The sequence below is a fragment of the Arachis duranensis genome, chromosome 5, assembly GCF_000817695.3.
Source record: "Arachis duranensis cultivar V14167 chromosome 5, aradu.V14167.gnm2.J7QH, whole genome shotgun sequence".
NCBI classification, from domain to species: domain Eukaryota; kingdom Viridiplantae; phylum Streptophyta; class Magnoliopsida; order Fabales; family Fabaceae; genus Arachis; species Arachis duranensis.
The window spans coordinates 49,252,428-49,263,292 of NC_029776.3; the positions used below are offsets into that span (position 1 = coordinate 49,252,428).

At 40.5% G+C, this 10,865-nt stretch overlaps 1 non-coding gene across 1 annotated transcript; it reads left to right on the forward strand.

Moving 5' to 3' along the window:
• The first annotated feature begins 2,823 nt into the window (after positions 1–2,823).
• On the forward strand, positions 2,824–2,930 carry LOC127747820 (small nucleolar RNA R71). Its single transcript, XR_008009767.1, has one exon. It is a non-coding gene; the product is annotated as a small nucleolar RNA R71 (small nucleolar RNA).
• The last annotated feature ends 7,935 nt before the right edge of the window (positions 2,931–10,865 follow it).

Below are 10,865 nucleotides of genomic sequence, written 5' to 3' on the forward strand. Positions count from 1 at the left end.
ATTAGCTTAAACCTCATGGATTAACATTAATTTCATGGTGGTTGCTTGATTTAAAGAAGTTGTGCATTTTCACTCTAAATCACTTACTTAAGAAGCAAGAAAGTGCATAAAGACTAACAAAACAAATGAAATTAGCTTGAAAAATGGGTATATGATGACTTGTCATCAATAGTTGAATGGTGTAGATTAATGGCACGGCCTTGATAGTGGACGGTTGGGGTTTGGTACAAGGTGAGCACAAGGATCATCGTATTTATGAACTGATTGCTTCGGTTTCCAAGATGACCCTTTTTCATCCTTTCACGACAACATTTTCCAAGGGGGTCTCCTTGAAGACAAGTGTATAACCCCCTTGACTAAAGCGACCGAACCTCCTTCCATTAGTTATTCCATCAATCTACTCCAATCCCTCTTTTTCATTTCCTATATATGACAAAAGAAATACAAAAAGTTAATTGAAATTTTGGTGGGAAGATTTAAAATATGACAAAAGAAAAATATTTATTTATTTATTTATTTATTTATTTTCGATATGATCTTCATGAAGACAAAACAACTGACTCCCTTAATGCTCATATATGCACATTGGTGACACCAAACTTAGTTTGTGATCATGTAGTATTCAAGGATTTAAATCAAGATTCTTAGCCCAAATGACATAATTTGTGTTCATGCCATCTTGATGTGCCTTGAACACCAAACTTGTTGTTCACTATATGTTGCATATAAGAATTTTGTTAAATGTTTGTCCAAGTTGTTTTGAAATTCATGATCTTACTTTATTAACTAACACTAAAGAATTTAAAAGAAGGGATAAGAATCATGGGTTGCCTCCCATGAAGCGCTTCTTTAACGTCATTAGCTTGACGGTTGACCCTTGTCAGGGTGGTTGGTGGTGCTTGAAGTCCTCCCCTCTTGCAGTGTGTTTGTCTCCAGTGGATTTGTTGAGAAGTTCATATCCTGGGGAGAAATCCTTTGTAGGGGTCTTCTTGTTTCTCCATATTCTGGGTACTTTCTTCTCTATATCTCTTGATGCTCTCTTGCTTTCTATAGATTCTTTCTCTAAGGGATCCTTGTTGTTGACTCTGCATGACTCAGGTGGTTCTGGTTCCCTTTGGATCACCCTTGAATGTGGTTCTTCCTGAATTTGTGGCTTTCCAATCCATGGGATTTCCAGTTGTGTTGTTTGTGCTTCACTGCTTGTTTCTTGCATCAGTGCTTCATTATGCTCTTTTCTTGATTCTTTGTTTTCTTGACTTGCTTCCTGTGAGAGGTTGAAAACATTGAAAGTGAGCTGCTCATCATGTATTCTTAGTACTAGCTCTCCTCGCTCTACATCTATGAGTGCTCTGGCTGTGGCTAGGAATGGTCTTCCCAGAATGATGGGGTAAATAGAATTCTCATCCATTTCCAGAACAACAAAATCTGTGGGAAGATAGTAGCTCCCAACCTTCACCAGCACATTTTCAACCACTCCTATTGCTTGTTTTTGAGTTTTGTCAGCCAATTTGATAATTACATCAGTAGGAATTAGTTCATTGATTTGGAGCTTCTTCATGAGGGAGAGGAGCATTAAGTTGATGCTTGCTCCCAAGTCACAAAGCCCTTTGTCAATCATTGTTTCTCCTATGGCACAAGGAATGTGGAAACTCCTTTATTGTTTGTCCACCCTTCAATGGACTTTTTCTGGCTAGTAGCTCCTTTATATACTTGATGTAGAAAGGCATTTGTTGGAGGGCTTTAATGAATGGTATATTTACATCAAGAGATGCAAACATATAAAGGAACCTTGAATACATTCTCCCTGCTACACCACCTTTAAGCCTGCGGAGAAAAGGTGCATATGGGTTCAATACCTCATTCTTCTTTAGCTCTTCCTTGGCTGTAGGTTGGGTTGTATAGCTTCCTTCCTCCTGGCTTTCCTTTTGATTATTTTGGAGGTGTTCTGCTCCATTCATACTCCCCTCATCACTTGTGGTTATCATTTTGCATTCTTTCCATTTCACTTTCTTTGTTTCTCCTCTTGGATTCTTCTCTGTATCACTGGGGAATCCATCAGTGGGTTTGGGAATTTGTTGAGATAGATACCCTACTTGGGACTCCAATCTCTTGATGTTTTCTCCTTGGTTCTTGATATTGGCTCACACTTCTTCCTTAAACACTTTGTTTTCTTGGACTTCTCTGCATAAGTTTTCAAGTAGAGCCTTAATCTTTGAGAGCCTATCATCTGTTAATGATGGTGGGTTGAGATTAGGAGGTTGAGAAGATTGGTTAGATGCATGTTGGTAAGATCTCTGTGAGGTGTGTTGATGAGTTGCATTGTTGTTGGAGTTGAGGTTGTGGCGTCTCTGATCTTGCCCTTGGTCTTGTTGGTTTCCCCATCCAAAGTTGGGGTGATTTCTCCATCCAGAGTTGTATGTTTTGGAGTATGGATCATGGACTTGTCTAGGTGAGTTTCCAACATAGTTGGCTTGCTCCCAGTCACCTTCTTCTCCTATGTTTACTCCTTCTTGAGCTGACGATGAGGTGATGGCTGCTGCAACTTAGTTCTCCTCTACCTTCTTGGTAAGATCTGCTAGCTGCTTGGTGATCATCTTATTTTGAGCTAACAATGCATCCATGTGGTTCAGCTCCATTACTCCTCTGGTGTTACTTCTTTCGGAGGCATAGAAGTAGTCATTTTCAGTAACTGTTTCAATGACATCTATGGCTTCTTCAATGGTTTTCTTATTGTTTAGAGAGCCTCCTGATGAATAATCCACCGCCTTCTTTGACTCATAGGAAAGACCTACATAGAAGATGTGTAGTTGAACCCATTCATTGAACATATCTGGTGGGCATCTTCTTGTTAAGTCTTTGAACCTCTCCCATGCTTCATAGAGAGTCTCACCATCTTGTTGCCTGAAAGTTTGCACCTCAGCTCTGAGCCTGTTGATCCTTTGAGGAGGGTAAAATCTTGCCAAAAACTTGTTCACCACATCTTCCCAATTTGTTAAGCTCTCCTTTGGGAAGGATTCAAGCCATTTGGATGCCTTGTCCCTGAGTGAAAAAAGGAATAAGAGCAGCCTATAGACATCCGGATGGACTCCATTAGATTTCACAGTGTCACAAATTCTCAGGAAGGTGGTTAGATGTTGATTAGGATCTTCTTGAGCACTTCCTCCAAATGAACAATTGTTCTGAACAAGGGTGATGAGCTGGGGTTTTAGTTCAAAATTGTTGGCATGTATGGTGGGCTTCTAAATGCTACTTCCATAGTTTCTTGGATTAGGATTGATATAGGAGCCTAGAACTCTCCTTTCTTGCCTAGAAGGGTTTGCATGACCTTCTCTAGCATGGTTGTGAGCTTCTTCTTCATGATTGTTCTCCAAATTTTCTTCCATATTGGGTTCAAAGTATTCTTCCTCTTCCTCAGCACCAATAATTCTTTTCCCTCTTGCTTCCCTTTTTAGTCTCCAAAGGGTCCTTTCAGGTTCTGAATCGAAGGATGTTAAAACTCCTTCTCTTCTCCCTGTCATACAACAGACAGATTATACAACAGTAGATAAAATGAAGAAACTATTCTTGTTAGAGTAATTGTTAGTGTGAGTGATGCAACTTATCAAACGGTTAGTGGGTTAGTGATCAGAATTGTAATTTTCAAAGAAAGAAAGAACGAAAAATAAAGAGGGTGAAGGGGGTGAGGAAAAAATTAAAAAAAACTAAAAGAAATTGACTGAATCAAATAAACAAAAAGAAAAATGCTCAATCTAGTGATCTTCAAACTTAATCATTGTTGATTCAAAATCAATCCCGGGCAACGGCGCCATAAACTTGATGCATGAAAACTTGTCTCTCAACAAATTTCCCTTCGGCAAGTATACCGAATTGTCGTCAAGTAAAACTCACAATAGAATGAGGTCGAATCCCACAAGGATTGATTGGTCAAGCAACTTTAGTTAGAAGAATATGCTAGTTAAGCTAAACAGAATTTAGATTAGGGACTTGCAGAAATTTAAATGAATGGAAAGTAAATAACAGAAATTAAAGTGCAGAATCTCAAATGGGAATTTGGGGTAATGAGCAAGAAAATAAATGGCAAAAAGTAAAGAGAATGGGTAAGATCAGAAATGGGGTAATCATTGGGTTCAGGAGATGTTGCATTATCCGGATCAAGTTCATTCTCATCTCTTCCTCAATCAACGCATTCATTGATCTCCTTGGTAATCTTAAGTGATTGGATCCCAATTTCTTGGCAATCCAATCTCTCTAAGCTTGAACAATTGCCTAATTCCTTGATTTAATTGCTCATGGGAAGAGATGAAGTGTGGTCACTGATTATACCACATGTATTTCCAAATCAAAGTGTTGGGAGGATTACATGTCACTATATCCGCCCAAACCCCAATTTGGTCCAACATGAGAAAGCATTTATAGCATGATCTCCTCATCCCTTTTCCAAGGCTCAAAGGAGATCCAATTATGGAGAGTTTCTTTTCCAAGACAACTAACCAATTGAATTAAGATCGAAAGCTTTCTAGTAAGATCAAGAGAAAATAAAGAAGAAGAAGAATGAAAACTATAATTGATCCATCAAATTACAACAGAGATCCCTAACCTAATGAAAGGGGTTTAGTTGTTCATAGCTCTAAACATGAAAAATGGCAGAAAAGAAGAATCCATGCTAAAAGTGCAGAAAAGTAAATCTACAGAGAGTAGTTCCCAAAAGTGCAAAGCTTCTCTATAGTTCAAAACTACTCCTATATATACTACTCCTCTTGATCTTCTAGTGTGTTCTTCAAGTCTTGGATGTGGGCTCTAGATCTTGAGTTGAAGCAGATCTCATCTTTAGTGGGCCCAGCTTGCAGAGAAATATGAATTAGGCTTGGGTATTTAGTGAGATTAACGTTGAGTGCCATTGTGGGTTTGAGAACGTTAGTGGCATTCACTTTCGCCACTAACGTTCCACCCTTATGTACCCACGTTAACTCCAACATTAGTGGTCTTAACGTGACCACTAACATTACCTTCTCAATTTTTGGCGAACGTTATTAGGACTCACTTTTCCCAATAACGTTGGCTTATACCCCTTCACGAACGTTATTGGGAATCACTTTTTCCATTAACGTTGCTTGGTGCCTTTTGTTCCTACGTTAGAATTCACGTTAGTGTAGCTAACGTGACTCTTAACGTGGGTGTGTCTCACCTTCGAAAGCATTAGTGACACTCACCTTTGTCACTAACGCTCCAAATGCCCAAAGCTCTAGACAAAGTCATGAGATTATACATCATCAATTTATCATGCAATTCTAGCAAAATTCTCATGAAATCATGCAAAGTTCACAATAGTTGCTTGAATCAAGGGGTGAGTGTATTTTCATCCAAAACTTGCCTTATTCACTAAGAAAATGCATGAAACTACCCTAAAGCAGTAAAGAAAAGGTAAGTGAAACTGGCCTAGATGCCCTGGCATCAGGCACGCCTCCAGCCACAATTTTGTGTGACTCTCTGTCTCTTTTCTTCTCGTGTCCAAGGCACCTATGACGCAGACGCGTCATCGGCGCGAGTCGTGTGCTCTCTTTCTTTTTTTTTTTAAAGTAGGAATATGCAATATGTAGTATGTGGATGAGATGCAAAAGATAGGCATTAGTACTGAGAAGAGTTATTGATGAGGAAAGATAAGGAGAGGAGAAGGAATGATCATACCATGGTGGGTTGTCTCCCACCCAGCACTTTGCTTTAACGTCCTTAAGTTAGACGCTCCACTAGCTCAGTCTTCTGCTGTGGGCATATCTTCGAAGAGGAAGATCTCTAGTTCCTGGTTTTTCGCCATCTTTTCACCATGGAATAACTTCAAGCGATGTCCATTGACCTTGATAAATTCAGAGCTTGAAGGATGGCTCAAGTGAAAGACTCCGTATGGTTCCACCTTCTCTACTCGATACGGACCATCCCATCTGGATCTCAGCTTGCCTGGCATGAGTCGCATTCTAGAGTTGTAAAGCAGGACTAAGTCCCCTGGTTAGAATTTTCTTCTCTTAATGCTCTTGTCATGTACAGCCTTCACCTTCTCTTTATACAGCCTAGAGTTTTCGTAAGCTTCAAGGCGAAGGCTCTCTAATTCTTGCAGCTACAACTTCTGTTCAGCTCCGGCTATCTCATAGTCCATGTTGCATTCCTTTACCGCCCAGAAGGCCTTGTGTTCTAACTCAACTGGAAGATGACAGGCCTTTCCATAAACCAAGCGGAAAGGACTCATCCCAATTGGTGTCTTATATGCTGTTCGATATGCCCAAAGCACGTCTTGGAGACTGGTGCTCCAGTCCTTCCTATGAGGCTTGACTACCTTTTGCAGCATGCACTTTATCTCTCTGTTAGACACCTCTGCTTGCCCATTAGTCTGGGGGTGATAGGCAGTTGATACTTTGTGAATGATCCCATGCCTCTTTAGTAAACCTGTTAGTCTCCTTTTACAAAAGTGAGTGCCTTGATCGCTCATGATTGCTCGTGGTGATCCAAAGCGACAAATAATATGGTTTCCAACAAAGGAAACAACGGTGTTAGCATCATCAGTACGGGTAGGAATTGCTTCCACCCATTTAGAAACATAATCTACAGCTAACAGTATATAAAGGTGGCCATTAGAATTTGGAAATGGACCCATGAAGTCGATGCCCCAAACATCAAAAAATTTCACAGAAGAGCATAATTTGCCGAGGCATTTCATCCCTTTGGGATATATTACCAAACCTTTGGCATGGAGGACAAGATTTACAAAGATCAGCAGCATCTTTAAAAAGAGTAGGCCACTAAAATCCATAGTCTAAAACTTTTCTAGCAGTTCATTGAGGGCCAAAATGTCCTCCACTTTCAGATGAGTGGCAGGCCTCTAAAATGGACTGGAATTCTGATTGAGGTACACACCGTCTAATTACCTGGTTAGCACCACACCTCCATAAATATGGGTCATCCCATACATAGTATTTGGACTCGCTTTTTAGCCTGTCTCTCTGATGCTTAGTAAAATTGGGAGGGAAAGTATCGCTAACTAGATAATTAGCTACAGGTGCATACCAAGGGGCTACATCAGATACTGCCTGTAAGCTATCAAATGGGAAATTATCATTGATAGGAATGGAGTCATCTTTAATGTGCTCAAGGTGACTCAAGTAGTCAGCCACTTAATTCTGGTTACCACTCCTATCTTTGATTTCCATATCAAATTCTTGAAGCAGTAGCATCCAACGTATTAGCCTTGGTTTAGACTTCTTTTTAGCTAATAAATATTTTAGAGCTGCATGATCTGAGTACACTACTACCTTAGTACCAAGTAAATAGGCTCGGAATTTATCTGGAGCAAAAATAATAGCTAGAAGCTCCTTTTCAGTAGTAGTGTAATTAGATTGAGCAGCATCTAAAGTCTTAGATGCATAAGCAATTACAAAAGGGTCGTTACCTTCATGTTGAGCCAGTGCTACTCCTACTGCATAATTGGAGGCGTCACACATGATTTCAAATGGTTGACTCCAATCTGGTCCCCTCACAATCGGAGCTTGAGTCAAGGCGGTCTTTAGCTTATCAAACGCTTGTTTGCAATCCTCACTGAACTCGAACTCAATGTCTTTCTGCAGTAGTTTGGACAAGGGTAGTGTTACCTTACTGAAGTCCTTAATGAATCTCCTGTAAAAACCTGCATGGCCAAGGAACGAACGGACTTCCCTCACAGAGGAAGGGTAAGGTAAACTAGAAATAACATCCACCTTTGTTGGGTCTACAGAGATACCAGTATCAGAAATAACATGTCCTAGAACAATACCTTATTTTACCATAAAATGACACTTTTCAAAATTTAAAATAAGGTTTAAACTAACACACCTGTCAATACTTTAGACAAACTATCCAAGCAAAGGTTAAATGAATCACCATAAACGCTAAAGTCATCCATAAAAACTTTCATACAAGTCTCAATGAGATTAGAGAAAAGATTCATCATACACCTTTGAAAAGTAGCTGGTGCATTGCACAAGCCAAAGGGCATTCTTTCATAAGTATAAGTCCCAAAAGAACATGTAAAGGTAGTCTTTTCCTGATCTTCAGGAGCTATATGGATTTGAAAATAACCTGTGTAACCATCTAGAAAGCAGTAGTGAGATTTACCTGACAGGCGATCAAGCATCTGGTCAATGAATGGCAAGGGATAATGATCCTTGCGAGTTGCTTGGTTGAGATGCCTGTAGTCAATGCAAATTCTCCATGCGTTCTGCACTCTGGTTGTCAGAAGTTCTCCTTGCTCATTCCTTATTGTTGTGACTCCAGACTTCTTGGGCACCACTTGTACTGGGCTGACCCATTCGCTATCAGAAATGGGGTAAATGATATCTGCCTCAAGTAGTCTGGTTACTTCCTTCTTGACAACTTCTAAGATGGTGGGATTCAATCTTCTCTGAGGTTGACGGATAGGCTTTGCTCCTTCTTCTAAGAATATTCTATGCTCACAAACTCGAGGGCTTATGCCTACTATATCCACAAGCTCCATCCAATTGCTTTCTTATGCGTCCTCAATATACTAAGCAGTTGTTCCTCTTATTGGGAAGTGAGCTCCCTTGCAATGATAACTGGGAACTTCTGCTTGTCCTCAAGGTATGCATACTTGAGGTGTGGAGGATGGGGCTTTAATTCCATTTTTCGCTCATGGTTTGGTTCTGGATTCTCTGGGTCTGGCAAAAATGGTGATGAATCTTCAGTGTGTTCAGAGTGTGTCCCCACACTTGGATCTTGCTCTATGTGACTCTCTTCCATTTCTTCCTGGTGTGTTACAGCTATAATTTCATCAATGATGTCACATTGGAATATGGAGTGATCTTCTGGGGGATGCTTCATAGCTTCATCTAGATTGAAGCTCACTGTTCTGCCATTTACCTCAAAGGAATAGGTTCCCGAAAAGGCATCCAGCTTGAATTTTGAAGTCTTAAAAAACGGTCTACCAAGCAAGATTAATGAAGGTCTCCCTGAGTCATTTTGGGGCATCTCCAGGATATAAAAATCAATGGAAAATGTGAGCCCCTTAATGCTCACTAATACATCTTCAGCAATTCCAACCACTGTGATAATGCTTTTATCTGCTAACACAAAACGAGCTACCGACCTTTTTAAGGGAGGTTGCCTTAAAGCATTATATATAGACAAGGGCATAACACTCACGCATGCTCCTAAATCACACATACAGTCAGAAAATACAACACCTCCAATGGTTCAGTTAACCATGCATGGGCCTGGGTCACTACATTTTTCAGGTATATTTCCCATTAAAGAAGATATAGAACTACCTAAAGGAATAGTTTCTAATTCATTAATTTTATCTTTATGAATGCATAGCTCTTTTAGAAACTTTGCGTATTTAGGCACTTGCTGAATGACATCAAAAAGGGGAACAGTTACCTCAACCATTTTGAAAATCTCTACCATTTTTGGATCAAGTTCCATCTGCTTTCTGGTTTTCTTAGCAAGGTGTGGAAATGGAATAGGAGTGGCATCGTTTATAGCTTCAGCTTGCTGGGGTTCTGCATTCCTTGGTTAGGCTGTTTCTGTTTCAACCATGCCTTGTACTTCATCTTCTTCTTCAACATCCTCTACCTCAACCGTGTCTGTAGTTGGGGCATGTACTAGCGGGCTTGACTCCTCTGGATTCCTTTCTTGTAGTGTGGTTCCAGATCTCAGGGTCATGGCCTTGACGCCACCCTTGGGGTTGGGTAATGGTTGAGAGGGGAGTCCACCAGAGTTTGAGGACTGGTTGTTGGAGTTATTCAGTGATCCAATCTGTGAGATAAGGGCTTGTAAGGTAGGATTCAGACCATTTAGATTAGAAGTAAGGTTGTTTTCCATGGCCTGCTGTCTTCGATCAATAGATTATAGAAACTCATCATTAGAAGAAGAAGATGGGTAAGTGATATGAGGGGTCTACTGATATGCTTGAGGCTGCCTTAGATGAGGAGCTCTGTAGGCTTGATTTTGATTCTGCTGCTTGAAGTTGTTATTGTTATTCCACCTCTGATTTCTATTATTATTTCTGCCTCCTCTGTTATGATTGTCCCTCCAACCCTGGTTAGAATTATCTCTCCAACCTTGGTTGGGGTAATCCTGCCATCTATGGTTGTAGCTGCCACCTTGATTGTACCCTTGATTGGAGCGGTCATAGAAGTTCTGAGTGGCTGCCACAGTGTGGTCTTCCTGTTGGAGTTGCGGACACTCATCAGTATAATGAGTGTAATCGGCACAGATCCTGCACACTCTTTGTGGAACCAACTATTAGCTGTGCTGTGGTGGAGAATGCTGAACTTGCTGAGCTTGTTGTTGACTTAGTTGCATCTGCTTCAGTAAGTTGGTCATTTCACATAAGCTCTGAGTTATAGCTGCAGTCTCCTTGCTAGAGGCTACCTCTGCAACAGCTCTTGACCAACTTTGTTTCTGCCTGTGATTCCTAGTAGATTCAACTAAGTCGCTGATCAATTGCCATGCCTCTTTCGTAGTCTTTGGTGGACGAAATTGTGATCACTATTCTTTAAGTTGTACTTTTATGAAATGGTCGATCCCATAGAGATTGTTGGTATGAAGCAAGCTATGTCACCTTGCAAATCTCAGTCAGGCAGATTAAAGGGGAATTGTGATTATTGGAATAAATAATAAAAAGGAATGATAAAAGGGATAGAACACTTATGCAGATTCATTGGTGGGAATTTCAGATAAGCGGATGGAGATGTTGTAGAGCCCAGGGACGCCTGCTCTCCTACTGCTTCTACTCAATCCTTCTTACTCCTTTCCATGGCAAGCTTTGTATAGGGGTTCACCATCAACTGTGGCTACTTTCTTCCTCTCGGGGAAATATCCTA